The sequence below is a fragment of the Chelonia mydas genome, chromosome 2 (genome assembly GCF_015237465.2).
Source record: "Chelonia mydas isolate rCheMyd1 chromosome 2, rCheMyd1.pri.v2, whole genome shotgun sequence".
NCBI classification, from domain to species: domain Eukaryota; kingdom Metazoa; phylum Chordata; order Testudines; family Cheloniidae; genus Chelonia; species Chelonia mydas.
The window spans coordinates 56,288,483-56,316,259 of NC_057850.1; the positions used below are offsets into that span (position 1 = coordinate 56,288,483).

General features: G+C 40.2%; 1 protein-coding gene and 1 long non-coding RNA gene across 2 annotated transcripts in view; both read right to left on the reverse strand.

Annotated features, from left to right (window-relative positions):
- The window catches only part of KCNB2 (potassium voltage-gated channel subfamily B member 2), a 295,859-nt gene that overhangs the window by 198,095 nt on the left and 69,987 nt on the right, over nt 1–27,777 (reverse strand). The gene's annotated exons all lie outside the window — the stretch shown is intronic.
- LOC122464450 lies at nt 17,024–27,711 on the reverse strand. Its single transcript, XR_006288486.1, has 3 exons — nt 27,605–27,711; nt 21,604–21,608; nt 17,024–17,059 (listed from the first exon to the last, which is right to left on the reverse strand). It is a non-coding gene; the product is annotated as an uncharacterized LOC122464450 (long non-coding RNA).

Sequence of the window (27,777 nt, forward strand, 5' to 3'; positions counted from 1 at the left end):
TAATCAGGGACAAGGCCCTGCTGACTGATGTCCTCATTAAAAGGATTCTACTGTATCTTTATTACTGTTATATGATTACCTTTAAAATGGTGGGTAAGACTGTTACCTAAGATTAGGTAGCTGTGCAGGGGAGTAACAGGGAGTAATTTCTCCACCTTGTAGGCAGTCTGCCCAGATTGCTGTTTGGATGGGGGTGGAGGGCTAGAGGGAAAGGATTGCTTACAAGGTATTTGTTGCAACTATTACTTCAAGAATTCACTATTTGAAGTTTGCTGCTTTTTGCAGCTTTCTGCTCCCTCACCAGATGCCAAACTCTAGTACACAAGATGAAGGCTTCAGTAGGCCACTCATGGTGGTGAACACCATGGCATGAATCAAGCCCAACAGGTTAAAAAGTGGGAGAAGATGACAAAATCAAAAGGACTAATTGTGGAAGCAGTCCATATGCAGAATTCCCGCCAATATCAACAGGAGTTCTGGAGGTAATCCACTGGCCATTGTACGATGTGTCTGGATACAAGTTGGCTACAGCCCTCAGCTACACAGCATGGCTCTTTAGCTGACTGCTCAGGCTTACAGCTCTGGAGGGCTCCATTCAATTCCCAGTGTCAGCCAAGATGGTTGTCAGTGGAAGCTCATCCAGGATTCGAACTGCAGTGGGCGTCAGGTACTCAGGATAAGCTTCCTCTGTCTAAAGGAAATACATAATCCAGGGTATGTCTACACTGCAATTAGACTCTCACAGCTGGCCTGGGCCTTCTGACTTGGGCTTGCGAGGGTTCAGGCTAAGGGCTGTTTAACTGCAGTTTAGACATTTGGGTTTGGGTTGGAGTTGGAAGCTAGGACCCTGTGAAGTGGGAGGGTCCCAGAGCTTGGGTTCCAGCCTGAGTCCAAGCGTCTGTACCGCAATTAAACAGCCCCTTAGCCTGAGCCTCGCAAGCCCAAATCAGCTGGCACAGGCCAGCCACAGGTGTCTAATTTAGAATTGCCACCTGTCTGGTTTTTACCCAGACAGTATGGTTTTTGGCTTCTGTGTCCAAGTGGCATTGAGGGTTGCCAGGTGTCTGGTTTTTGGGGTGCTGGCAACCCTAAATGCCACCCAAAACAAAAGTCTGGTTACTGCAGGGCAGGGGGAAGTGCTGGGACATTAACCCGCGCCAGCCCCTGCTCAGCGGGGGCCACCTCCTACCTGCAGGCAGGCTCCTTGAAACGATTCAGTGAGCAACAGGGGAGGGCGGCAGAGGAGTGGGTGATGGAGGCCAGGACTTGGGTGGGGGAGAAGAGGCGGAGAAGGGTCGAGACCTGGGGGAAGAGGTCAGGCTGGGGCAGAGTCTTGGGGGTCTTGTTACCTGCAATTATAAAGGTGGCAACCCTCGTCTAATCGCAGTATAGACATACCCTTAGTGGCCAGCTCCTGTTACATATCCCTCTCTGTGCTGATACAGAGAGGATATCAGTCTCAGCTTGAGACCCTGCCTCTTCAGATCAAGCTGTAGAGACGCATACTGTTGAGGTCCCTGGTTCGATCTCTGGTGTCAGCCAAGATGGTGTCCATTACATGTACATTCTTTGCAGTATCAGGCCATGCACCAATATGAAATGGGCATATACATCACAGATGTCTAATTTCAGCTTATTCTGTGAGCTATTGCACTTATCATATGCAAAAAATAAATGGTGTATGTAAAGCCAATGCAGACAATTAAACATTATTGCACTTGAACAAAAATAATTATTCGTTGCACACAAACACATAGATGATTGTATAGTACCTTCTCCTAGATTCATTGCATTTATGAGCCTTATTGACATAAGAGTGGAGACCCATTTTTTTCTTGACGTTGTATGCAAAGAACATCTTCAAATGCTGTTGGAAATGTTATAGATATATGTTTCAGCTGCTTTATATATGTATCAAATTACCTGAAGAGCTCATATCCACCTAAGTGAAGACAGCCTCTGGCTAGCAATAGATTATAACACAGTTCTACAATGACATGTTACATTTCTAAATGCAAAAGCCTCGCAAGCAGGACTCAGTATGTCTGATTCGTAGCTGTATTTTACAAGAACAGAAATTCATAAGCCTCTGATGGGATAAGTACAGTAGCTCACAATCAAACTATACTGAACCCTGAGGATTATCTAAGCATTTGGACTATTTTTCTTTAACATTTTCTACTTTAATGATCTTCCTCAGTGCAGTAAACAAGAAACATGTGTCTTGGTGTACATAGATTGATATGGGGTATCCCAAAGCATTTCTGAATTGCGCATGAAAACGAGAGGACATAGGAATGTATTCAAACACATACTGAAAAGCATATACAGAACCTCAGCTGTGCAAACTCCAAAGCCTCATAATCTACAGTAAAAAGAAAAGGAGTACTTGTGGCACCTTAGAGACTAACCAGTTTATTTGAGCATGAGCTTTCGTGAGCTACAGCTCACTTCATCGGATGCATAGCATATCGTGCATCCGATGAAGTGAGCTGTAGCTCACGAAAGCTCATGCTCAAATAAACTGGTTAGTCTCTAAGGTGCCACAAGTACTCCTTTTCTTTTTACGAATACAGACTAACACGGCTGTTACTCTGAAACCTGTCATAATCTACAGTAGTTTGCCTCCATGTTGGTAATCTTTGCTATGTGTTTGCTGAGTTCTTCGATCCTTGGATAAGCCAGCCGTAAAAATGACAGAGTGCAGTCACTGTGTAGGCACTGCTGCAGATGCAGTGGAGGGATATGATTGGTTCAAGAGACGACTCAAAGTCTGATTAAGTGTGTGATCTACTGCTGCTGAAGTCCTTCAATGACCTGTCGGCTATTTCTGTGTCTAAGTCATTTGCGAAACAGCTTCAGCATGTGATGCCCTTGCTGACGCATGCACACACCAACTGAACAAGGTGGCCACTAGCTTCTGTCTCTGAGCTAGACAAAAAGCCAGTGAAATACACCTGTTTTCTTTTATTTCTCAGTTTTTTTGTTGTTGTTTTCTTTTTCTTTTTGTTGTTGGGGTTTCTAGGCCACAGAAGGCAGACTGAAAACTTCATGATAGATTAGAACGGAGACTTAACTAAAAAAAAAAAAAGGAAAGAAAGAAGGAAAAAATGTTTCAAGTCAGCCTTACGTGTCTTGGATGAAACATATGAATTGATTTAAGTCTTCCTCCACCAAGACTTTCAATCTATTTAGAAGATCAAATTCACTATTAAAATATTACATTTGTCTGTTCAATTGTATGATTTCTTTCTTTTGTGCATTCAACAGAAACAGATTCCAGATAGACAAAGATGACCTGCAACATCACCTAAGATGTCTTCAATTTCTGTGGGGGAGATCTTTATAAAAGAAGTCCAGGTCAAAGAGTTTAATTAGTGATAACTTTTGTCAGTGTTATGCTGAACAAATTGTCCTGCCATCCTCAGAGCCCTGACCCTCTGCATTCACAATGACCCTTTAATCTGTACTGTTTCATCATCTCTTTAGTGAAGTATTTATCTACTTCAGTATCCTAGTGGAGTTCAATTAGACATAATTAAACAAAGACTTGCACATAACCAAGTAACTCTTCAGTGAAGATTCATCTAGCTAGGATCTTTTCCTTTGGAGAGAAAGAAATTAATGTATTTAATTATATAATGAGGTTAACATGCTTCTTTAAAAAATGACAAAGAAAAAGAAATGCACTTTTGCTTATCTGAATAAGTCATTACCACAACCAGCAAACGTGCCAGGCAAATAGGAGAACTTTTTTTCCCCCACTAGTCATTGTCTCCTTGTGTCCAGTTCTAGGTCAGCACTGCTTTTGTGGTTTGAACAATTTAACAATAATTATGATTGCCCTTCCTAAATTGTTTTGGGGCATATGCTGTCCCCTGTCAACTTGAAGAGAAAAATGTCAGAACCACATGTAGACTACGCTGTCGAGCTGCCATTCATATTTAAACGTACTGAAACTACTGTGTCAGAAGAACAGGAAGGATTGAATCAATTATTGTGGTAAGCTAGGTTGCTGCCTGACATGTTTTGAATTATATGTACTGGCATGTACAATATTACACAGGAAGATATAACTTGTTTAAGGGATAATGTTCCCAGGAGATGAGTATAGAGAGTTTTGGTGGGTATTAACTGCTGAAGTGAAGCAGAGAAATTTGTAAATCACATGGGCATTTGTTGCAGGTATACTTCAGCACTGTGATCAATGTGAGTCAAATCCTGAAATCCTTATTCAACCAAATCCCTATTGACTTCAGTGGACCTCCTACTAACTGCTGAGACCAGAGCTTGGCTTGTTTAGCCTAACTAAAAGACAGCTGAGGGGAGATATGATTGCTCTCTATAAATATATCAGAGCGATAAATGCCGGAGAGGGAGAGGAATTATTTAAGCTCAGTACCAATGTGGACACAAGAACAAATGGACATAAACTGGTCATTGGGAAGTTTAGACTTGAAATTAGATGAAGGCTTCTAACCATCAGAGGAGTGAAGTTTTGGAATAGCCTTCCAAGGGAAGCAGTGGGGGCAAAAGACCTATCTGGCTTTAAGATTAAACTCGTTAAGTTTATGCAGGAGATGGTATGATGGGATAACATGATTTTGGTAATTAATTGATCTTTAAATATTCATGGCAAATAGGCCCAATGGCCTGTGATGGGATGTTAGATGGGGTGGGATCTGAGTTACTACAGAAAATTCTTTCCTGGGTACCTGGCTGGTGAATCTTGCCCATATGCTCAGGGTTTAGCTGATCGCCATATTTGGGGTCGGGAAGGAATTTTCTTCCAGGGCAGATTGGAAGAGGCCCTGGGGGTTTTTCGCCTTCCTCTGTAGCATGGGGCATGGGTCACTTGCTGGAGGATTCTCTGCTCCTTGAAGTCTTTAAACCACGATTTGAGGACTTCAATAGCTCAGACATAGGTGAGAGGTTTTTCGCAGGAGTGGGAGGGTGAGATTCTGTGGCCTGTGTTGTGCAGGAGGTCGGATTAGATGATCATAATGGTCCCTTCTGACCTTATTATCTATGAATCTATGAGACCGCAGTGGTTGGCCCACTATTATCACACAAGGTAATTCTACAAACTATAACATCAAACAATGATTTCTCTTGTCTCACGCCTGTTTGAAAGTTCTGTGGTTCTACTCCCTCAGTCAACTTGGCTTAGAGGAATAACTCCTCAAAAGGTGGGTTAGAAAATGCCAAAGTCCATGCTAAGAAGAATGTAACTGTTTCAGAAAACAGCCTGTGTGATTATGGAGTGATGTCATTGGACATTGACAGACAGGCCTTGTCTACAATGGGGATGCTTTTCTATAATGTGCCCCATTGTTCCCACCAGTGCAGCTTGCTCCAAGCAAATCTAATAAAAAACGGTGTTAAAAATGTTTGTGACGCCGGGGTTCTGGTCTACATTAGTGTTCCTAGCTTTGCCACTGGACCAGTGTTAACAGTGGTGGTAAAATGTTAGTCAACTTGAGTAGCATAGAACAGAATTGCTGAACCCTACTCGTGTTGTAATGTATATATGTACAGAAAGGACATAGCCACACAATGACACACAAATCAAAGTAATAGTCATTGTTTGTTTGTTTTTGCTTTTAGAGTTAAACCTCCAGGACAAAATGTTTAGCTGGCCTCCAGCTAGCTTCTGATTTTGTGCCTAAAACAGGGCACACATCCACAGCTACAGTTCTGCGGGTACAAACAATAGCATACGCACATTCATACGGCAAAGTCAAGAAGCTACAAATGAAATTTTGGCCCTTAATAGCATCTCTCTCCTTTTTGTCTTCAATATGAATGCGCACAAAGTACAACCAGGACCAAATAGCTTCAAACTTGAGAACATTCAGAGCTTGAGAACATTGATGTTTGGCCCCTGCCTCTGTAATGGGGTAAAATAAACACCCAGATCTGAGTCTACCAGAAATTAAGTTTACATCTGAAGCTAAACGCTGTGGGTGGCATCCATCTCTAGCCATAAACAGAATGGATGGATTTGCTGGGGGGAGGGAAAATATGAGTCGCTACCACATTAGGGTTCAGCCCTGTCCTTAAGGGTCAGCTCTGCACTGGGACCAGTTTGGAACTGCAGAACCCCAGACAGAGAGAGTGCCCACTGCTGCATTCTTTTAGATGTACAGAATACATCTCACTCCTCGTCAGGCCAGCTCTCCTGGACAGGGCAATGTAGCCACCTGCCTTTGGAGTCTCATCCATGAAGAAATTAGTCTCTGTGCTTCAGGGAACTCTAAGACTGTGCCCTGCTGCTATGCAGCGACACAAAGGTGTGTGGCAGAGAGGGACTTTTGTGCTCTCTCCACCCTTCATGTACCCACAGAGCAGCTGGATGGAGTTTGGCTCTTTATGAGAGAATTGAGAGGGCTTTTCCTGAACATTCGTGTTTTTCTTGAAAGAAAGGAAATGCATTACCATTACCTAGTGTATATCAGAGTGAATGCATCAAAGCTCTATTCAAATCTGACATTCTCTCCTCTCAGGTCCCCTAATTCACTGTAAATAAAACCTGAAAGGCCTAGGCAAAGTTGGAATTCAACTGTAAGAACCAGGGGGAACCCACATGCACTCAGTTTCATCATGAGAGATACCGGAGCTGCCTCTTGAACTCCTGAAGCCCAGCCCTACTAGGCCATAAAATGGATATGGACCCCAGAGTATAAATCCAGCACTAGATTTAGGGCACAACAATGGAGGCTAACATGGAGCACTGTTTCATCATCACTGACGGGGGCTGGGCCACTGGAGACATTCTCCAGAACTATACAACAACAAAGGCTGGATTCAGTCCCCACTGACTTAATGGAAAAACTCAATGAGCCCTGAACCGAAATGAAGTGAGAAGAATGATCATGCCTAGCAAGACACCTGACTGTTCCAATTACCAGTGATAGCCTGCTGATAGAGACCAGGATGTCTTCCTTCTCTGCTACCAGAAATCAAGCTAATAGAGTTTGTCATGAAATTTTTGCCACCATCAATGGGATAGGACAACGGGAGGCCACTCTCAAAGAATCCCGTGCAAAGGTAGGTTCTGGTGGAAAATGTGGTGGTGGTGGTGGTCAGATGAGAGTGAAAAAAAGAATGTAACATATTCTGTTTGAGTTGGCTGAATCTAGACCAGCAGCTGATTTCAATGATTTCATTAAAAAATGAGAGGGAATACAGCACAAACTGCAATACAAGTGGCTTCCCTTTTCCTTGCTTATACACATCTGATCCCCACTCTGGGTGGCTAATATGGTGGAAGAAAATCCCTCCTGCCAGATTTCCTCAATTCTTAGTGTTCCAATACAGACTGCCTATAGCTATAAAAATGTCTTTTTCCAAATAAACTTCTCTGTAATGATGATTATTGCTGTTATAGTTCCTATAAACTTCTGAGCATCGTCAGATTCCGTTGACCTCAATGGTAGTTTTCAAAATACAACATTAGCAGCAGCATGGCTCTAAAACTTGACCCAGGTGGCAATACACGATACGTCAAGATCAATTTTCAACATAATATACCACAGGGAATTAATTAGGTATGCAATTTCCATTAACAATCTGTTAAACTAATTGCATTCCTAATTTCCTGCACAGCAAACTGAAAATATATTCCAGAGTAGTGAATTATTATTATGTCTTTTGGTATTTGCTGTAGTGCCATTAATCATGTTCACTTTGTTTGGTCTTCATGGGGCTATAAAATAAAATTCCATTGGTTCTCCCTTGTAGTTTAGTATTAATTAGTATCCACTTTGTGGAGTGTGCTTCTTGACTGCTGAAATGCCTTGGCACTTGTAAGGAAAGGGTCAGCTTACAGCTGCATATGGCAGACTGTATAGCCCTGGAATTCATTTTTCCAGCAATAGCACTTGGACCTTGGGATAGTTTTATTGCTTGTCTTCTAGCTCAGACTAAGCATATATTTTGTACTGAAATCTGAGGTGTGACTGCAGCTCAAGTAGACATACCTATGCTAGCTTTATCACAGCCTCCCTAGGCAATTTATTCCAGTGCTTAACCACCCTGACAGGAAGTTTATCCTAATGACCAACTTAAACCTCCCTTGCTGCAATTCAAGCTCATTGCTTCTTGTTCTACCCTCAGAGGTTCAGGAGAACTTTTCACCCTTCTCCTTGTAACAACCTTTTATGTACTTGAAAACTGTTATCATGTCCCCCTCAGTATTCTCTTCTGAAGTCTGAAGAAACCCAGTTTTTTTTCAATTTTTCCTCATAAGTCATGTGTTTTAGACCTTTAATCATTTTTGTTTCTCTCCTCTGGACTTTCTCCATTTTGTCCACATCTTTCCTGAAATGTGGCGCCCAGAACTGGACACAATATTCCAGTACTTAATTTGTAATGAAAGAGGTGAGAGACTCAAACAATGGTTTAATTTTAAATTTTAAATTTATGACTTTGAATGTGCAATGATATTATTGTCATTACCAATGACAATAATGGCATGGGGTGGTATTGCCACTCTTCCTTATGTGCTGCTGCCGGCAGCAGTGCTGCCTTCAGAGCTGGGTGGCCGGAGAGCGGGGGCTGCTAGCTGGGAGAACCAAGGTGCCCAGGCTATGAACTGCCAAAGCCTAGAGTGCTGGGGCTCAACCCTGACAAGCTCCGGCACAAATTAAGCACTGGCCTTATCAGTGCGGAGTAGAAAGAAAGAATTACTTCTTGTGTCTTGCATATAACACTCCTGTTAATACATCCCAGAATGATGCTCGCTTTTCTGGCAACAGTATTATGCTGTTGACTCATATTTAGCTTGTCATCCATTATACCACCCAGATCCCTTTCCGCAGTACTCCTTAGGAAGTCATTTCCTATTTTGTATGTGTGCAATTTATTCCTGCCTAAGTGGAGTACTTTGCATTTGTCCTTATTGAATTTCATGCAATTTACTTCAGACCATTTCTCCAGTTTGTCCAGATCATTTTGAATTTTAATCCTATCCTCCAAAGCACTTTCTACCCCTCCCAGCTTGGTATCATCCAGAAATTTTATTGTGTACTCTCTATGCCATTATCTAAATCATTGATGAAGATACTGAACAGAACCAGATCCAAAACTGATCCCTGTAGGACCCCACTCGTTATGTCCTTCCAGCATGACTGTGAACTGCTGATAACTACTCTCTGGGAACGAAAAGGAGTACTTGTGGCACCTTAGAGACTAACCAATTTATTTGAGCATGAGCTTTTGAGCACGAAAGCTCATGCTCAAATAAATTGGTTAGTCTCTAAGGTGCCACAAGTACTCCTTTTCTTTTTGCGAATACAGACTAACAGGGCTGTTACTCTGAAACCTCTCTGGGAACGGTTTTTCCAACCAGTTATGCACCCACCATATAGCAGCTCCATCTAGGCTACATTTTCCCAGTTTCTTTATGATGTCCTATGACTACTACCTCCCACCTGACTGGCTTGTTTGGCAGTTAAATAGCTTGCATTCCCAACCCAGTTAAGAAAAGTGTGCCAAATAGTATGACTGAAAACTTTGTACGGGAAAAAAATGGCCTTTCAAGATTTTGAGCACTAGTTCATATACGTGGAAATAGCATTTTTTTAAATGTTTTTTCCTGTCAAAAGGTTAGAGAGGAGTATACTGGACAATGAGTCAGGAATGACTCTGGGGCAATTTCAGAATATACTCGGAAAGAACGTGACATAAAGGATGAGAAGAAAAAAACAAAGAAAAGCAGAGAAATTGAAAAGGATCCAGAATCTGAGGACATTTCTAAATAATTATGGTGACCTAGAGAGGCACCAGAAAACTGGAGAAAAAACATAGTGCTCATCTTCACAAAAAGAAAGCAGCATTGTCCTGGCAATTACCATCCCATGGACTTGAGTGACCTATACCGGTGGATGAGAGTGCATCCTATCAGCTGGGGATGGTATTCCCAAGGAGGGATTTCCTGATGGGCTTTACTGCTTTCTCAAGGCATTCAGCTAAGGAAGCATAGCTTTAAAGTGTGCTTGACACTCCATAGGAGCCCCAATGGCAAAGGAAGCCGAGAATATACATAGATTCAATGCAATTCTTTACTAGCTAGCACTGCCGGCATTTGGGGCTGAGATGGCCAGCTATTGGCTCTTCAGCAGAATGAGGGCTGCAGGTGCATCATGGTGCTGTTATCTGGGTACTCTCCACTCTTATACGGGCAGAAGCTGGCATGATCTGGCGGTAACTCAGGCCCCAAAAGTCTACCTTCTACCAATTGTAAGGTAATGGAACAAATAAATATTAACAGAAAAAATCCTTCAAATTCTAGAACCCTAAACAATAAGCAGCCTGCACTTATAAAGAATAAATCCTGCCAAACTTTATTACTTTTTAGACAGATCATAAAATTAATGAATGAATGGTACCTAGTAGATGCAATCTGAACTTTAGTGAAGCATTCAAGAGTGCCTAAAAAAAAAATCTTACCCTCCTAATTAATTCAAATTAGCCTGGATATAAACACTATCAGGTGGATTGAAAATTGGCTCAAAGAGCATAAACAAAAGGGTGATGATGAATGGCAATGTATCAGGTAGCGTCTACTGAGGTACCACAGGGATCAGACTGAGTCAGTCTTACTAAATATCTTCATTGGGGGAAATAAACAGTATGTTAATGAAATGTGTAGATAATAAAAAACTGGGAAGAGTTGTGTACATCGGTGATGATAAAGTAACACAAAGGGACTTGATTAGAAATAGGAGCAGCATAACAGTAAATTGAAAAATGCACAATGACACATGTTACAAGAAGGGAAACTTGTCTAAGTGCTTGTCTACATGGAGAAATGGATAAGTATAGATATAGCAGAATACTTATTCCACTATAGATATACCTGTATAACTCCCCCATGTGGACACTTTACTCCACAATAAAAGTGACTTTATTCTGCTGGTCAATTTAAGCTCTAAAACACTGTAGTGGAGAGGAAAGCTTAAAAAACAGTAATGCCAAAGGAGACCTAGGAGTGATAGGAGACATCCGTTTAGATGAGCATTTGCAATACAAAAAGGTACCAAAGGAGGTCAATGTGATTTTGGGTTGCATCTGCAGAGGCATCACATCAAGCAGGAGGGAAGACATACACCATTCCCTCTGCATTACACACCAGTGTGATTGTACTGAGACTATTGAATTCAGTTCTGTTTACTATCAGAAAGATTTTGCCAAAATGGAGAGAAAAGCAACAATGATTAGATGATTGGAAGGGACTGACTCATAAGGGAAGATTAAAAGAGTCCAACACATACAGCTTGTCTAAGTGAAGGCTGAGGGGAGAACACTGTAATGCTCTATAAATATGGGAAGCTATTACAAGAAGGGAGATGAATTTCTTGGAGTGGCACACGGCGGTACATGTAGGACTACTGGGATGAAATTGAGAAAGGAAACATTTACTCTGAGTGTAAGGGAAAACTTCTTGCCAATTCAAAATAGGGGAAGAGGAAGAAAAAAAGGTGCCACTGTTTGGAACATTAGAATATTAGAGAGGCCCAATACTATAAAAGCACTAATCCTGCATTAATTGGGATCCATTCCAGGTAGCCAAAGATTGTACATCTCTTCTAGCTTTTATTCATATGATTCTGTGAAGTGGTCATGAAAATGCAACAAAACCAAAAAATGGAGTGGGGAAAAAAATGAATGGTAGAGACAGTGGAGAAAAGGCAAATATGAAACACTAGGAAATCTTAAAAAACTAAATGTAACATAAGTAAGCAGTAATGTGACCACAGTGAGCACAACTTAAAAATAAGGCTAAGGGTCTAATTCTTTGAGGTATTTCAATTCCCCATTAATCTTAATGGGAGCTGAGGGCACGCAGCACTTTGCAGAATCAGATTGTATTCAAATTCCACCTACATCAATGGGAGCTCTGAGGGCAGAGGCAGAACATCATACAAAGGAGATTATCTCCCTCTGCTATACTGCTACTTATAATCTAAGGTACATATCACATTGACAGATCCATGCTATTTAAATGAACTGAATACAATTGAAGCTTAGACACTAACACAGTCTGACCCTTGAGACAAAATAACTGCAGTCAAGAGATTAAATAATGAGTGCAAAATCTTTCTGCTGCTCTACAACCTTAACATATGACAGACAGGTAAAGAGGGGATAGCCCTTCACTATGAGAGAAGCAAAACTAGAGGATTACTCCGAACTAGATTATAAAGTGATACCTGTCCAATTTGTATTCCACACTACATAATGGAAACTGTTCTCAAAATAGATTTCTAATTTCTGTCCAGATTAAATGCAACCAAGCTACTTTACTTGCTGATAATTTATCTAATACCTCTTAGCTGTGCCGTCACAATCACTACAATGAGTTTGACTTGGAGATATCAGCTGTCCTGTAAGAATTCAGAGAACTAGTAATAAAGCAGCAGCCTGCTTGGATTAGACGTACAATAGTGTCATCATTCCAAACAGACATCTGTGAATTCTAACTCTTTAGCTGCCTCATCTGAATCCTGCTTTGTTTATCCACCCAGTGCTTGATACTTTCCCAGGGACCTGAGTGGAGCCATCTTCTTTATGCCTCAAACTGCCCCAAAGACATCTGTGGCTCAACTCTTCCCCACACCAGCCTGTTACTCTTCCTCCTTAGGCCCTGCACTGGAGCAATTTAGCTACCAGATGAGGAAGACAGGGTGGACCTACCTTTACAGCACACACGTAAGCTACAGAAATGCTCTCTCCCGCAAAGGAATTAATTGTGCTCAATAGGACGAACGGGGGCAGCACTTAAGAGAACACAGGGCTTTGAGCATTACACCTGGAAAGTAGGGCTGAAGGTCTCTGTGCCCTTCTTCTCCCTCCCTTGTGGATCTGGTTTGTGAGCCAGGCGCAATCTAGGCCTTACAATTTCTCCCTCCTCCATATCTCTTCTGGTTGACACACTCCCGTTTTCCCCTCTGTGTTCTGCAACTAAAAATACAGGTGGGAAAGATCAATTATACCAGGTAATCTTCTCTGTTCCCCCGGGAACTAAAACATAGGCCTTATCTGGTGCAATTTTTAAGGCCATGAGAAGTGGATGTTTTACATAGCAAATACATCTCCAGTGAAAAACTCACAGGGACCAATGGAAAAAGAACAATAGCTCCGTGTTTACATTTAATTGCATAACATCTAACAGGATAAAAATTCACTTCCATTCAGAGGATCGCTGCCAGTCCCCCTCTAATATAATTCTAAAACATTTCATTCTTTCAGCAAATGATCTCTCTCATAATCCCATATTATGGATAACTTTAGGCAGTGATTACAAATGGTGCATTCTGGCTCCCTGTGTAGTCTTTGTGTCTCGATCTCTTTAATTATCTTTAGGAGACTGGCACAAGTTGCCGTTCTGCCAGCTAAAAAAGATATCTTTAAAATATGATACTGTTAATTCAAAAGCACTGCGTGAAATGAGGAAAACAAGATTTACTCAGACTTGCCCATACAATTATGGATTTTAAAATGGTGAAATTCCAAATAACAACAACCTAATTACATATGTAGCACATTATATGTCAGATGCTCAGCTGGTGTAAATGAGCATAACTCTGCTGACTTCGGTTGAGCTATGCTGATTTACACCAGATGAGGATCTACACGTATATCTTTAAAGTGCCCTGAACAATAATTTAACCTTTTTTTCATGTGGGTTGCCTCTGCAGGATGTTATTTCAGGGGCACAGCTTCCCCTGTGCTGCACTGACACCAAATTTCATTGGCCTGGAACAGAAAAGCTGCATCCTCAAGTTGATACTGCACTCAGAAGGCAGCAGGGCCACAGAAGGCTACACTGTGGGGAAGTTTCCCTTGTTGCTACAGTATTCTACAGTGATTACCCAAACACTGCAGTCTCTAGGTGCAGTCAGGGGCTAGACTGGGGGCAATACAGCACCCAGTCCTCTGCTGTAATCAGTGAGTGCTGCCTATCTCTTGTCTCCCTGCCTTGAGAAAGCAGAACTCCTACTTGGCTTCTGCAAGGAGAGCTTCCCTCTTGCTTTAATCAACTTTACCCTCTGCATGAAGGGTTTTGGATCATTATGGTGGAATACTATAGTTCTTTCTCTTTTTAATGAAGGGAAATTTCCCCACAGAGCACACTCAGTGTGCCTGAACCCCAATTTGGTAGGGGCATCCTTCAGTGCTGACAAGGGGTTCGGTCTGTGGTGCCTTAGCTGCCTCTTCTGAGACTCTAAACAAGGAAGTGGGATCAATACTGAGAGCTACCATGGATAACCAGATCTGAAATATGAATTAATAAATAATATGTAGCCATAACAGAGCGCTTTCCACCTTCAAATCACAGTACAAACATTAACAGAAATGGCCCTGAACAACAACCTCACCAACTTTGCTGAAGTTCAGTTTTAGACCTATATTTTGCAGCTCAGACATACTTCTGTAGCGAGTCTAGTTGGAGTCCTGAACAAACCCAGACTTGGGAACATTCAGATTAGATCGAAACTCATATTTGAACATCACAGCTTTTAATTTTAATTGGAAACCAAAGGCAAAAATAACATTTTAATTAATATTATAGTCCTACTGTGGTTCAAGAACAGAGTAAGACCTCTTTAGGTATAATTGTGTGGGTCACCTTGTGTTTGTATGCATGGCCTTGGTGCTTCTCATGTCCCATTGTTTAATGACGGAAAGTGTTCTTTGCAGCTATCTTTCTCTGAAAATGTTTCCACTATTTGGACCAGCCCTGAGTCTCCACTGTTCACCCTGTCATCCTAGCCCTGGAAGATTCAAAAAGCACATTTTTCCATAGCTCTGTGCTTCAGAAATGAAATATAAAATATACTACTGGAGATAGCTCACTTGCTGATTTAAAAGACCTCACAGGAAATGCTTTGAAATTACTTATAACAAATATAGCTGAGAGTTGCTTCTTCTCAGAACACCCTGCAAAATGAGGCTTTGAGAAGAAACAGAGAACAAGCTGTGTCTCTGCACAGACCATTTGACTTCCACCCTGCTTCTTGACTAACTTCACATTTGACAGCTTCTTGGCTTAATATGTAAGCTGGAGAGTTAGCCTCCCAAATCTTGGCCTGGTTCAGCTGCCACTCCAGAATTAGACATTGAACTTGAATTTGGTTTGGCAATTGTAAACATTAGAAAGAGCATATGGCCAAATGGGAAATGATAGATCTATCACACCAGTCACATAGTCACTAAGGGCTAAGTCAAAGGGAGTTTTGCCTGTAGGCATACAGAACTGAACTCCAGATGTGCACATTCCATGTTGCAAATGTCTGTATTTTCCTAGCTGATTCTGTGTCTGGGAAGGAGCAGGTACTTAACTTGTTGGGTACCCTCAAATCAAAGAAAGGCACCTGGATCAGGAATTTCAAAGTGATTTGTAATTTTGGGTTCCTCAGTTATTGAATGCTCAGCTTGAGACAACTTTGATTGGCATGATTTTCAGAAAGTACTGAGCACCCACCCTATGAACAAAATCAGGCCTCCCACAATTGAAGCACCCAAAATCACACGTCAGTTTTGAAAATCTTGGCCATATTGTCCATGTCACTACCAGCCGCTCACCAACTAGATAGTGAAAACCAGGAAGTGCGGGTAAAACAAACACGCACCCAATTCTGACTAGCTCTGCAAAGTGATTATGTTTTCTTTGTTCTTAACGGATCGAGAAGTGAACTGTACAAATCAAGTCTTACACACGGAAAAGCACAGTAACAAATGGGGTTTATTCATTGTTAGAATTTAATTCATACCAATTAATTACATAATTCTTTCACTGTACTAAAGCAGGCCAGATAATGATATTTTGTTCTAAATGGTTTGAAAAGGCCATTGGAGTGGTGCTGCAGGGACTTCCCTGGCCCTGAATGGCCCTAGAAACCCTTTCAGGGGGGAATCCTCAATGTAGAGGGTAGGACAGGCAGGAAGGATAATCCAGCTCTGACTGTATTATATTTCTGGAGAAACCTCCACAGGTCACAAGGCAGGACGATGCCTTCCATACAGTCCTAAAAAAAGTCCTGGGGGAAGTAGAACTGCTCAGGAAACTTGTTTTTTTCCTGTGCATAATTTAAGTGTAAACTACTTTTCTTTGAATTCTTTTTCATAGAAAAAATGCAAACTACAAAATTTCAACAAAAATGGAATTTAGCCAACCAGCTATTTTTATTTCAAAAAATGATAGAAACATTTTCACCCCCTCTCAAGTGGGGTACTTTGTGAAGGTTTCAGTCTCCTTGTGTGTGAGGAATAGGAGAGACACACACAGAGGGACTCTTTGCACGCAGATCACAGCTGTACAATGTGGCCCATAATTCAGTTGAAACTGTCTTTCTGCATGAATGACTGAATTTATATTCTTCAGTTATTGTGAATTACTTTTGACGATCACTAAATATGCTAGACAACCCAGTCAATGAGCAAATACATGGTCCCACCAACCATTCCTTTCTTTTATTATTCTTTATCCTTTCAAAATTAATCAAGATCACTGAGTTCAAAGCTGTCTGCAAAGAGTTACAAAAGGGATCTCACAAAACTGGGTGACTAGGCAACAAAATGGCAGATGAAATTCAATATTGATGCATGGTCACACCTTGAATACTGTGCCCAGTTTTGGTTGCCCTATCTCAAAAAAGATATAGTAGAACTGGAAAAGGTTCAAAGAAGGGCCACAAAGATGATCAAAAATATGGAACGGCTTCCAGATGAGAAGAGACTAAAAAAGATTTGGGGTGTTCAGCTTGGAAAAGAGATGATTCAGGTGGGATATTGTAGAGGTCTATAAAATCATGAATGGTATGGAAAAGTGAATAGAAAAGTGTTACTAACACTTTCCCACAATACAAAAACCAGGGGTCGCCAAATAAATTAACAGGCAGCAGGTTTAACACAAACAATAGGAAATACTTTTTCACACAGTGTACAATTAACCTGTAGAACTCATTGACATCAGATGTTGTGATGGCTAAAAGTATAACTGGATTCCAAAACAACCAGATAAATTCATGGAGGATAAGTCCATCAATGGCTACTGGCCAAGATGGTCAGAGATGTAATCCCATGCTCAAGGGGACCCTAAACTTCTGACTGCCAGAAGATGGGAAGGGAAGACTGGGGTGGATCTCTCCAAAATTGCCCTGTTCTGTACACTTCTGAAGCTCTGGTACTGGCCAGTGCTGGAGATAAGATACTGGGCTATCTGGACCATGGGGCTTACCCAGTATGGCTGTTCTTATGTAGGAAATGGTGGTTATTTCAGCTAAAAATTGCCACAAATTAGTGAATTAAAGAAACATGAGTATTGCTAGCCAAAGTCTTGTGTTTGTAAAGACTTGACAGTGTGCAGATCTGGTAATAAACACACCTCAGTATAGGCCTCTCTGTTTAAGGGATAATAAAAACAATATCAGAAGGGTCAAACATGTGGCTGGAAGCTAACACATGCTATGAATAGATGCCTTGTTAGCAGAGACTGGCAGTTCATTGAGTTTGAATAAAACTGTAAATCAAGGGACTCTGGAGGTGTGGGAGGAGTGGATTAAAAATTTAACAAAAAGCCTTGGTTTGTTAATTCCATGATCTGTCACATCCCTCCATCTGTGCAAAGCGTGTGGGTGTTGAAGAAAAAAATAGAAGGGTGGAGTGTTACAGGGTTTACACTGAGATTCTAGCAAAGCATGGCTGCTTCTGTGCTTTCCAAGCTGTACTACTTCAGAACACCTCTGCCTGCCTACGGAATCAAGTTAGACATATTTATCAGCAGTCAGGCAAAAAATTATTGAAATAGCTGCACTGAAAATGACAATAGACATTTCCTTTCAAGAGGTGCTAAAGCAAAGAAAGAGAAAGAAAAACACCATACCGTGAACAGTAATTTGAGTCATCGAAATGGTGTTTCAAACAAGAGATTCTGCAGACCAATAGTCAGGGAGCACTAACCAAAACAATGCCTGCAGTGCTTTCAAGAACCTTTGAAATTCTGTAATACAGGGGAGCTGGAACGAGGAGTGCTGGGGATGTGGCAGCACCCCCTGGCTGGAAATGATTTCCACCATATACAGGGTTTGCAGTTTTGTTCAATGGCTTTCAGCTCCCCAACTATAAAAACTGTTCAAACGCCACTGCTACAACGAGGATCTTCTGAACGAAAAATGAAACTACATAGTAAGGTTCTAGTTCTAGTTATACTCGGAGAGTGAAATTTATCTTCGATAAGCTCCAATTACCATCCACTGCTGATTACTGATTAAATAATTAGTAAAAGCCTGATCCTATGAGGTGTTCTAGAGTTGACTGCTTAAAACTTTACAAAACTAATTGAACAATGGATCATTTTTAAAGACAGAAAGAAATGTTTTAAGTGCAATGTCCAGTACTAATAGTGCATCTTTTACATGTCATTTGGTATTACTTGTACTGTTTCATATGTGGTCTGAAATATACAAAGTCAAACATCCAGACAAATACCAGAAAGTGCTATTTGGTTCATCCCTACTTACAATATTCTTACAAAGAAAAGACCACTGAAAAACTCCCTTTGGCTTTTCACACCAGAGGAAATGTACTACGATGCAAAGCTGCTGGCACCAGCACAGCTTGCTAGAAAAACAGGGATATTAACCAATGGACTTTGTGCTAAATTTAACAGGTTCTCACATGCAGGTCTACTTTTGTCATCTACACTTGTTACCAAGTGTTTAGCAGCAGTCCAGCTGGAATGAATAAATACGTGAGTAAAGTCAGCTGAATACTTCAATGATACAGAGCAAAACCAAGATGATCTGTAAATTCTTCCAATGGAAAATGTATCCAAATCTAAAAGATGGGCCAAGCTCCTCCCCATAAATTAGCATACTTTCCTATTACTAATCAGCATCTCCTATGGCCCAGGCTCCTAGGTCACACTCAAAGTACCCAGCTGTTTGATCCCTGCAAAGTTTCATTAACGGTCTTTCATATTTCATATGGTTGGGAGGGATAGCTCAGTGGTTTGAGCATTGACCTGCTGAACCCAGGATTGTGAGTTCAATCCTTGAGGGGGCCATTTAGGGATTGGGGGCAAAAATTGGGGGTTGGACTAGATGACCTCCTGAGGTCCCTTCCAACCCTAATATTCTATGATTTGTGATGCCACCTTACCTCAGTAGGAGTTGCTGACAATACAAGCAGCCATTCCAGCTTGTCTCTAAGTGTCAGACTGCTCATGGCATCAAGTTGCAGGTGGGGGGCTAAAAACCTACTCAAAACAGGATGTTAGGAATCATTAAAAAAGGGATAGAGAATAAGACAGAGAATATCTTATTGTCCTTATATAAATCCATGGTACACCCACATCTTGAATACTGCGTACAGATGTGGGGTCCTCATCTCAAAAAAGATATACTGGCATTAGAAAAGGTTCAGAAAAGAGCAACTAAAATGATTAGGGGTTTGGAACGGGTCCCTTATGAGGAGAGATTAAAGAGGCTAGGACTTTTCAGCCTGAAAAAGAGGAGACTAAGGCGGGATATGATAGAGGTATATAAAATCATGAGTGGTATGGAGAAAGTGAATAAGGAAAAGTTATTTACTTGTTCCCATAATATAAGAACTAGGGGCCACCAAATGAAATTAATGGGTAGCAGGTTTAAAACAAATAAAAGGAAGTTCTTCTTCACTCAGCACACAGTCAGCCTGTGGAACTCCTTGCCTGAGGAAGTTGTGAAGGCTAGGACTATAACAGGGTTTAAAAGAGAACTGGATAAATTCATGGAGGTTAAGTCCATTAATGGCTATTAGCCAGGATGGGTAAGGAATGGTGTCCCTGGCCTCTCTTTGTCAGAGGGTGGAGATGGATGGCAGGAGAGAGATCTCTTGATCATTACCTGTTAGGTTCACTCCCTCTGGGGCACCTGGCATTGGCCACTGTTGGTAGACAGGATACTGGGCTGGATGGACCTTTGGTCTGACCCAGTACAGCCATTCTTATGTTCTTATAGTTTTATGTGAAGATGGTTTGGGTACTGTGAGCATAGTGCATGCATTCATAGTGACTGTCTTCATCACTAGAATTTATTAGTTATGTTAACTGTATAACTTGACCATAGCACTAACATTTTGAGACAGGTTATATCAATTTTTTTAAAATGTTTGAATTTCCATTGCCTTCATGGTGAAGATTTCAATTATGTTCACATTCTTAGACTTCTTTCTAAGTCTGTGCTCTTTACAGGAATAATCAGGTTAGAAATAAATTTTAATTAAAAAATGCTTCATCAAGCTAAAATTTGTTATAGTAGAAAGAAGAGGAAGGAACAGGGATTGCTGCTACTGAATTTAATGGCACCAATCAACTTTTTTCACAGTGGATTTTCTAGAAACAATTTATCAGGTAAATGTATTTTTTGTCATGCAAATCATTCTGAACTAATATTATACAAATGTCGTCACGAAAGATGGTGAGTGCTTTTCAGAATGATAATAAGCTTTCATAAAAGATTTGTTGATCTAGTAAGTGGTTTTTCCCAGCTTGGGAGCCAATGAAAAGTAATGTTCCAAAAAAGTTTATGTAATCAAGATCTCAATCTGAACAAATGGGGCCTGATTCTCACTTACACTAATGTCACTTTACACCACTCTGGTAGTTTAAAGGTGCCTTAAAGTGGGTGTAAACCATATTTGCATCCACTCTGAGGCACCTCTACACTGTCAGAACAATGTCAATTGGCCTTTGTGTAAATGCAAATAGAGTCCATTTTCCATTTTATTTCATGTGCGTGAGCTCATGGGTTGATCCAGTTAGTGAGGGAGGATGGAGAAAATGGATACCTCAAAACAGCACTGGTAAATACTTTGCAAACGTCTCTAAAAGGTCAACGTCTGATGCGTTGAACTTTTTCAGTCTTGACACAGAAGATACGAACAAGGCTATTTCCTACATTTGTAAGAAAAGTGTGAGCTGTGGCAGTTCACTCAAATCCTGTATTGGCTTTTTTCCACCCAGGCTCCGCCTAGGAGGTCAGCATCTACTGCAGTACACCAAATGTGGCTGTCAATTTGAGAAAACCAGCAGTGATTCTATAATCTCTGGGAGGGAGCTACAGACTCCTGCTTTTCCATCCTTCTTGTACGGTCTAATTTAAAAATCAAGAGCAAAAGTAGTCAGGTACCAAGAATTAAAACAGACCATGCAGCAGGTGTCCATGTAATTTCCATCTAAAAGCCATATACTCCTTTGCTATTCCTGCAAGGGGCTTTCACTGGTGACGCTGATGCGTTCTATATGTGGAGTTAAGGCAGTACACAGCCCTTGCTGATCTCCTCCAATGATTATGTATGAAAATCTAAATATTACTCAGAATCAGGCTGGCTGGAGTGGAGATGGGGAAGGAGTAGTATGGAGTGCAGTGGCTCTAATTCATGGACTAAGTCCATTCTGGAGGAGAAAGAAGACTATTGGGGCTAGCAAAGGGAACAGATAATCTCCACTTAGAATATGGTATCGAGGTAATCACAAAACACATGTGCCTGATATGCATAATTTATATTTCTGCTGAGATCCAGATTTTGAACAAACAAATATGGTACTCTTGTTACTTGAGCTGAGTTGCAAACAGGACCTAGACTACTGCCAATCCCAAATATTCAAAAGTCATGAGGTAAACCACAAAAATTCATGAGATTAGTTTAAAAACCATGGTGGTTTTTTCAGGGGAGGGTTTTGTTAGTTTGTTAAATGGGGAGTTATTTACTTCCTGGTTTTTTGAGTGTTTAGGACACAACTGGGTTTTATTCACTAGCTTTTCTCCACAACCATGACTAGAGCTCCATGACTGTCACGGAGGTCGTGGTTGTCTCAGATTCCATGACTTTCCACAACCTCTGTGACGTCTGCAGCGGCCAGTGTGGCTGACCCAAAGGCTGCCCACGCAGCTGATTCTGGGACCAGCTGCTCAGGTGGCCCCTGAGACAGCCACACCAGCCACTGCTGGAGCAGCTCTCCAGCCAGCCGCTCATGCGGCCCCCTAACCAGCTGCACCAGCACTGCTGGAGCAGCCCTGAGGCCAGCCGCACCGACCACTGCTCGGACGGACCTGGGCAGCTGGCCCCAGGGACTGCCTGAGCACCAGTCCCAGGGGCGGCCGGAGCAGCGGCAGTTGGGTGGCCCTGCGGGTGGCTGGAGCAGTCGCTGCCCAGCAGCAGTCGCTGCTGGCCACGTGCCCCGCCACCAAGCAGCGGCCCCACAGCTAAGATTTAGTCATGAGTATTTTTAGTAAAAGTCATGGACAGGTCACGGGCCATGAATTTTTGTTCACTGCCCGTGACCTGTCCATGACTTTGACTAAAACTATCCATGACTAAATCATAGCTTTAATTATTACCTGCAAATTAGACAACAGAGAACCACACATTGCATGCACGGTTATTCAAATTTTGCAATGTGCAACAAAATACACATCCTCAAAAATTTAGGCAAGTCACCATCGTCAGTTTGCAAAGATAGATCAACTAAATGTGAAATTAGATGCTTTATATAAAAAATCCATTAAATATGTTTCAGATTGAAAATTATTAACTAACATATATGTGTAGCCTTAAAGGCTTATATTTTTAAAAAAAACTTACATATGCTTTAGCAGAATTACTGCAGTTTTGTTTACAGCAATGGTCGCTGTACTTATAAATGATCAATTATACTTCTAATTGGTCATTTGCATTTGAAATAAACATTAATAAACCCAGTGAGGCAGGTATGTGCCTGAATATTTTGCTGAAGAGTTAGGTCCAATGCTTTACAATTAAAAACAAACTATGTAAAAATCAGAATTTTTTTGTAGTTACCCACAAAGATGTCAGTTTAGGTGCTCCACCTCTCTTACAATAGCTCATGATATCACTTACATGAAAGACAATATATATGTAGAGAGAGAGAGCCTCTCCCATATTCCTATATGTCATCAATTATTGCAAGAGAAACACTGAACTCTGGACTTGGATTTTTAGCAGGAAATAAACTTTCTATTTCTCTGATAAGTTCTGCCACTCACATATGTTGTGGGAAAGGCAGCGGTCGACAATTTATGGTGAGATGCTCAGGTAGCGTTAATCAGCATATCTTCAATGAAGATAATAGAGATATGCAGATTTATACTTGCTGAAGATCTAATCTGTGCTGTTTGTTTACAACATACAGAATAGAAACACATTATATGAATGTATACAATCAAAATCCACTGAATGCATCCGATGAAGTGAGCTGTAGGTCATGAAAGCTTATGCTCAAATATATTTGTTAGTCTCTAAGGTGCCACAAGTACTCCTTTTCTTTTTGCGGATACAGACTAACACGGCTGCTACTCTGAAACCAATTAAAAAGACTGTTTTCAACGTTGATATTTAGCACTTCATTCCAAGAATTAAATAAGATGAGTTTGTAAAGCAAATATATTAATCTAGCCAGGTTTATATATGGACCTTATCACTGTAGAGCTTGAGCACCATAGTAATATTAATTTATCTTCATGATACCTCTCTGAGATACGGTAGTGGGAAACTAAAGCACAGATATGTTACGTGACTTGCTCATTCTTCCTCCATGTAAATGGGTTTCCATTTTCTCAATAAATAAATAAATTTACAAGTGTGTGTATTTGTGTGTCCACCCACACATTTATTTTTACAACTTTCAAGAATTTTTGCTTACCAAGAGAATGGCAGTTCCGTTACAGATGAGTTTTGGATCAGACTCTATATTCTGTATTTGTGGGGCAATGTAATCAGTGATCTAGCTCTTTTCCACTTCTAATTTTTAATATCTTATAAGGCCCTAACTTTTTAGATTAATAGAATGAGAAGCCACTAAACCGGGAAAAAGTGATAGATTTTTTCTTTTTTAGTTTTGTTTTGTCTTTCTTCTGTTTCGTTCCACATTGTTCCAGTTTTTTTCTTGCCATCTCTCATGTCCACAGCAGGAGTATATTAAGAGTTTGATGTTAACAACGGAAAACTAATAAATATTGAGTTTTTCCTACAGGTCTCATAATACAGTACTGTTGAACTAGACACTAAAGGGACATCCACAACCTGACATCAATTTTTATGCAGTGGATGGGAGTTCCGCATTCAAAAAGCTAGATAGATAAAAACCTGGTGGAATAAAGAAATAAACAAGTGACACTTAAATGGCTTTTTATTTATTTATTTTCAGTGGAATTCCAAATAGCTTTGAAAGCGGATTAGGCTTCTCTTACAGAAAAACTTTCAAATGACAAAATACTTCAGACATATCAGACATGAAACAAATATGTTTATCTTTCATATTTTCATAATTTTCTGACACATATGCTAATTCTCAAAAGAAAGAAGGGAAAGGATGGTTTTAGCTAAAGCCCAACGCAGCAATCTAGGCTCTGTTCCTAGCTACATCACAGACTAGCTGTGTGACCTAGGACAAGACACTTAACTGTTCTTCCTCTTCTTCTTCTTCTTTACTATTTGTATTATCATAGCTCCCAGAAACCCTAGTCATGGCCCAGGACCTCACTGTGTTAGGCAATACAAACACACAGAACAAAAAAGATGGTCCCTGCCCTAAAGAGCATATAATCCAAGTCTCAACTTCCTCATGTTTAAAACTGGGGATAATTAGAGCTGGTCAAGATTTTTCAAATAAAGTTTTTAAACTAAAAATAACTTGCCTTTTTTGAAAGTGAAACATTTTGCAAAAAAAAAAAAAAATCACTTCACGAATAAATCCCTTCCCCCCCATTTGCAAAATTTGTTGTCATATTTTAATCAAATTTTTTACCAAAAAAGAGTTAAAAGTTTCTCATTTACCAAAATTTTGGGGTTTGGTAAACAAAAATATGTTGACAACTATTTAAATAATGATTGCAATAAAGTTTTACATAAAATATTTAATTCAAATTAATGAAAATCTTCAAAAAAGAAAAAAGGATATTCTGTGAAACTTTGAAAATTTGCAATTTTTTTCTTTTACATTTTTCAACCATCTGTAATAATAATACAGGAAGGAACTATATAAATGCAAAATATTATATGCAAGTCTTGGCAAGCATTTGCTTCTTCACTGTCCATCTTCTCCTCAGCCTTGATCTTCTACTGAATCTTAGGCCCATTTCACACTCTCCTCTGTGTGCACGCATATGTTTAAAGAGAAGTATCTAGGGATCTTGTGCAAAAGTAGAGCTATACGCCCCTAAAATTGGGGAGGCCACAGTAGAGGTCCTCTCTGCCTCCAGAGGTGGGTTTTGTGGTGAGTGGGCATGGTCCCTGTACTTTATCACATAACCTTGTAATTCCCTAAGGCTGGCTAAAATATTGGCGGATGATGACAGTTCTTTTGCAGCATTAGAAGTTCATGTTAAAGTGCTGCATTTCTAACTTGGGCCCATTAAAGGTATATTTATGACACCTAGTCATTTACATGACACTAGACTGTGATGTCATAAATGAAGAATACTGTCATAGTAGGAACTGCTGCTGAATTTTGAGGGTGACAGCTTTTATTCAAACACAAATATAAGGCGTCTCAGAAATACCATCCCAGGAAAGATTGTCTTTATATTGCCTGTTTTTAAGTTTGCTTTCTTCTCAATGCCCCTCTTTAATGCACAAAGCTGTGGCTCTCCTATATTCTTTTAAAGAGGTTACTCATTCTTTAAGCAGAAGTTAGGGAAATGAATGACAAATATGTATGTGTGTCTTTGGCTTAATTAAGTTTAAAGAATTGAATTATTCTGTCGAGCTCATTAAAAGTTGATTTGAGTATTGATTCTTAATGGAAAATATCTTTCTAAATTGGATTGTAACCATGTGATCAAAGTTCTGCAGCATACAGAGAGAACATGGACATATTCTTTGAGCTAAGTCAGAAGGTTAAGGGAGATAGTGCTGTTTGTGTGCTGAGTGGTTTAACAAGAAGATAGTTACAAATGGTAGCTACTGGACAGTCATTTTGGTGTTATCTGGAACTGCTACATAGAATTTACTAGAGATATTGAAGATGTGATGAACCAGCAAACCTAATCATCAACTGTTATGGACTGGATGCAATTATTATTAACCTATAACAAATTTGCTGCTTTGACTAAGTTATTTACTAGGTTGATTATGAATTCTGAAATCTCTTTTCATGAGTTTTTCACACAAGTTATCTTTTTGACACTCATTAACATTTATTTAACTATATTTAAACATTCCAAGCCTAGATTCTAGTTTTATAATGGCTCAGCTCCTCCGATGTAAATTAAAAACAAGAAGGAGTCCTTGTGGCACCTTAGAGACTAACAGATTTATTTGGGCATAAGTAGGGGGAAATTACTCACACCTTCTTGTTAACTGTCTGAAATGGGCCACCCTCATTACTACTAGAAAAGTGATTTTTCCACCCTTGGTATTCTACTGTTAATTGAATTGTCTTGTTAGACTGACCCCCCCACCTCGTAAGGCAACTCCCATCTTTTCCTGTACTGTGTATAAATATACCTGCTACTGTATTTTCCACTCCATGCATCTGATGAAGTGGGTTCTAGCGCACAAAAGCTTATGCCCAAATAAATTTGTTAGTCTCTAAGGTGCCACAAGGACTCCTCATTGTTTTTGCTGATACAGACTAACACGGCTACCACTTTGAAACCTGTCACGATGTAAATTAAATTACTGCTGACCTTGTCTTCTCACTGATCCCTGATGATGGAGCTTTGTCCCATTACCTATTACTAGCAAGTGATGGATGAAATTCAGAAAGTTCAAGATATATATTCAAAGTTTACTTGCATTATCAGAACCCCATGATTATGCAAAATTGGTCTGGAAATCTCATGAGATTCCTAGTGTTTCTACTTCTTTCTAGAAATATCATGCCAGAAGTTGTCTTGTAGATTTAATCTTTTCCAGTCTGAAAGTAGTGTGAATGTGTATCCTTTATCAGAATATTTTAGAATTTCAGAAACAAGTTTCAATTTGATTTTGATTTTAAAACTGAAATATTTCAGTTTGCTATGCTTTAAATGCTGAAAACATCTACTCAATGTGCAGCAACAGTCAAAAAAGCTAACAGCATGTTAGGAACCATTAGGAAGGGGATAGATAATAAGATAGAAAATATCATAATGCCTCTATATAAATCCCTGGTATGCCCACATCTTGAATACTGCATGCAAATCTGGTTGCCCTATCTCAAAAAAGATATATTAGAATTGGAAAAGATACAAAGAAGGGCAACAAAAATGATTAGGGCTATGGAACAGCTTCTGTATGAGGAGATTTTAAAAAGACTGGGATTTTTTAGCTTGGAAAAGAGATGACTAAGGGAGGATATGATAGAGGTCTATAAAATCATGACTGGTGTGGATAAAGTGAATAAGGAAGTGTTATTTACTTCTTCACATAACACAAGAACTAGGGGTCATCCAATGAAATTAATAGGCAGCAGGTTTACAAAGAAAAGGAAGTATTTCACACAACACACAGTCAATCTGTATAACTCATTACCAAGGTATGTTATGAAGGTCAAAACTCTAACAGGATTCAAAAAAGAACTAGATAAGTTCCTGGAGGATCAATGGCTATTAACCAGGGCAGTCAGGGATGGAACACCATGCTTTGAGTGTCCCTAGCCTCTTTTTGCCAGAAAGTGAGAGTGGACAACAGGGGATGGATCACTCGATGATTGCCTGTTCTTTTCATGCCTTAGAATCATAGAATCATAGAATATCAGGGTTGGAAGGGACCCCAGAATGTCATCTA